We start from the raw sequence: 3,651 nt of genomic DNA, 5'->3' as shown, positions 1-3,651 counted from the left end.
AGGAGTAGTCAAAAGTTTCCTAGTTCACAGTAAGTAATAATCATGAAAAACAAATTGATAAATTGAACTTCGTCAAAATTAAAAACTGCTCATGGAAAGACATTATTATAAAAACTAATCAGCAAGCCACAGATTGGAAGAAAATATTCACAACACACAAACATCTGACAAAGAGATTATATCCAAAGTATATAAAAGAACTCCTAAAATTCAGTAATCAAAAGATAACCAAATTCAAAAATGAGCAAGAGACTTGAACAGGAAAATGTGCAAGTTACTAAGAAGCACCTGAAGTAGCAGATGCCATCATTTCTCATCAAGAAAATTCAGATGAAAGGTCCACTGAGAACTGACTACCCATCCACTAGAATGACTCCAAGTTGTAAGAGAAACTGACACCACCATATATTGGTGAGGAGCTAGAACAACCAGAACTCACATATACTGTTGCTGGAAATGCAGGACAATTTACCTGCTTCAGAAGACTATGGAAGAGCTTCTTCTAAAGTAAAACACACATCTGTTCTATGATCCAGCAATCCTGCTCCTATTTATTTATCCAAGAGAAATGAAAGCATGTGTTCACAAAAGAACTCAGACAAGAATACTCATAAACATTTTATTCATGCCTAAAAACTGGAAACAACCCAAATGTCCACCAATACAACAGATGAACTTTTGTATATTCATACAACAGAATACTACTCACTAATACAAAGAAATGAACTACATGCAACATTGGTGAATGTCAAAAATATTGTGCAGAGTGAAAGAAGCTACACACAAGAGAGTACATACAGTATGATTTCACTTGTATGAAATTGTAAAACAAGCAAAATGAATCTATGGTGTAAGGAGGCCAGGTGAAGAGAAAGAGAAGACCAGCCACCCCAGTGTCCCAGCTGAGACTAACCCAGATTGCAGAATAATGAGAAATAATAAAATGGTTGTTGTTTTAAGCCACTAGGTTTTGGAGTGATGTGTTACACAGCAATCAAAAATCAGAATCATTGCTTTCCTCATGGAATTGTCAGACTACATGATATGACACTCATGGAAGGGCTCTGTAAGTGGACAAGTGCTAAGCACTTGTGAGCGGCAGTCATCTCTGGGCATATGTGCAGATTGGGGCTAGTGTTCATTAGGGATATGTCCATTTGAGAATTAGCCTGTAGAATTCAGAGGGTCTTACTACCCAACCAATATAACCTTTGGTTTCTTCTATCCTGCTCGTTTCTCTTGAGCAGCCGTCCGCAACTGCTTCTGGGGAAGAGAGAGAGAGAAAGAGAAAGAAAGATACTCATGGTTTGTTAAAAAATAAAAGAAAATAACATTTACAAATGGCCAGAGTAGAAAAGATGTACGTTTTATTTATCTTGTTAAGGAATGGGGCTAGATTGAAGATTAGCGAGTGCTTATAATTTTTAAGACTCTAAGAAATACCTTTGAAGTTAGAGAAGGATGGAGAGAAGTGAGAGGGAGTCACCATGGTCTAAGGGGCCGGTCCTCAATCTGGTCTGTGACAAGCTGATCAGGCTCAGGGGAATTAAATTAAACGAACCGATTTCCCAAGAAACTGCTTGATCAACCAATGCCAGTTTATCCACGTACAATGAGAAATGCAATTTCCAAGCCACAGTATTTAGCTCTGTCAGGTGGTAAGGAGAAGATTACTCTGGGAAACCAGATGACTTGACCTGATAAGAGTTTCATGTCTGCAAACATGGGGAAGTGAGGACATGCAGAGAACCATGAGCAGGTGGAGCGCTTTGGGGGTGCTGAGTAATGTCAGTGGACTGTTACACAAAGCTGAGGTAACGCATCTTTCGTGCACCTGGAATCTGCAATCTAACAGATTTCTAGCCAGGCTGAGAGGATGCTCTCAGTCCTCCCAGTTTATGAACTTACAGGGATGTAAGGAACTCAAGACAGGGAAATAGCCTCTCTCTCCAAAAGGATCGCGGAGATGGATTCCCTTTTTTATTAAAAAAATATATATATATATAATAGAATTAATGGATTCAGACCATTCACGAAAGACCAGTAGCTCCACGCCCAGCTCAGGCACCTTCTCTAGAATCCCTCTCCTAATAATGTAAGTGCCCCTACCACCTCCATCTTTCCATTTTTGTTCTTTTAATACTATTTTATATTGTTTGTTTATATGCCAAACCCTAAAAGATGAGTTCTTGAAGGTTAAAATTTTTTTCATCTTTTTTCATCTTTTTTCACTAGCCCCCGCATAGTCGCTGGCATACATACTGTGGTGCTCAATAAATGCATGTGGCATTAACTAAAAGTTTGATGTTTCTGGAATTTGTTGAAACCTGAAACACTGCAACACCGTCTCACTTAGAACGTCGCCTTACCCTTTTGCCATAATTTTAGAGTGAGGAGGGAGAGGTCACTGGATTACGTCTCCTTTTATGAGGAACCTACAGCTCAGGGCAGAAAGGCACTTGCCACAGTCACCCTGCCAGGGTACCCTGAATCCCCCTGCGCCGCCGCTCCTGATCTCCGGGGTTTCAGGCGCCTCCTCTCTTACAACCCCTTCCTGGGGAAGTAAACCCCATCAAGACTCCACCACATCCTTCCCCAGCGATTCAGCCTGGGGTCACAGAGGCCTTTACATCTCACCGAAAAACGGTTTTCTTTAATTCGTGCCCATTCGTTCTTGCAGCCCCTTCCCCAGATCGAACTACCTTAGTCTTAGTAAGGAGAGGTAAGGAGGGAGGGGAAGAAGCTGCCTGGCCCCCACGCGGAGCTCTCCAGGGGGCGCCGCAGCTTCACGCCACGCCAGCGCCCGCACCACCCCACGCGGGAACGGAGCTACCACACAGGGGGTCACACGCAGCTCTCGGGGACCGTGGGCGCCACGGGGTCAAACTGGCAGAGGGAGACGTCGCAGCTGCTGTGACAGCAAGGAAAGCCGAAACCCCCGTAGGGGATACTTTACAAAATTATTTTAATCACCGTGCAGACCTAATAACTTGACCTAAGCACAGTCACCTGTACTCACCCAGAGTAAATATTCCTAAAATTTCATTCAGTGTGTCTGTGTCTCTCCCGCCTGTTTCCGTTTCAGGTAAATGTCTACCCCCTCTCACCCCCCACCGTTAACACCTCTGGGCAGCGTGGGAAACGGTGCCCAGCAGCTCAGCCCTCTGCTCCCCGCTCTGCTTTTTGCATCCCATTCGGACTTGTAGGAAGTAGTTATTTTTTGGTGGTGGTGGAAACTGGGCAAGAAAGAAGACGCTAAGCTTGGCTGGGGCCAGGAGAAATATTGAGAAGAGTCATTACCTTCAATCCGATCTAAACCAATCATCTCAAACTTGGCTACTCTTTGGAACCACCTGGGGAACTTTAAAAACTATGGATGCCCGGATAGCACCCTAGAGGTTCTGTTCTAATTGATCTGGGATATGGCCTGGGCATCGGGATTTTTTTTTAAACTCCTCAGGTTATTCCCAGCCTGAAAACTATGGATATAAATTTCTCATTCCTCTTCCCATCCAGACCAAAAAAAAAAATCGGAGCGTAACTTGATGGCCCAGGGAATCTGGCATCTATTCCCCTGTAACCAGCCAGCGCTGCAAGGTCCCGGAAAATCGGCGCGCGCGGCGACGCTAAACACACGGTGGCGGGGCGAGC

The sequence above is a fragment of the Colobus angolensis genome, unplaced genomic scaffold (genome assembly GCF_000951035.1).
Source record: "Colobus angolensis palliatus isolate OR3802 unplaced genomic scaffold, Cang.pa_1.0 Scaffold37, whole genome shotgun sequence".
NCBI classification, from domain to species: domain Eukaryota; kingdom Metazoa; phylum Chordata; class Mammalia; order Primates; family Cercopithecidae; genus Colobus; species Colobus angolensis.
The sequence above is the reverse complement of the archived record's forward strand: the minus strand, read 5'-3'. Positions refer to the sequence as shown.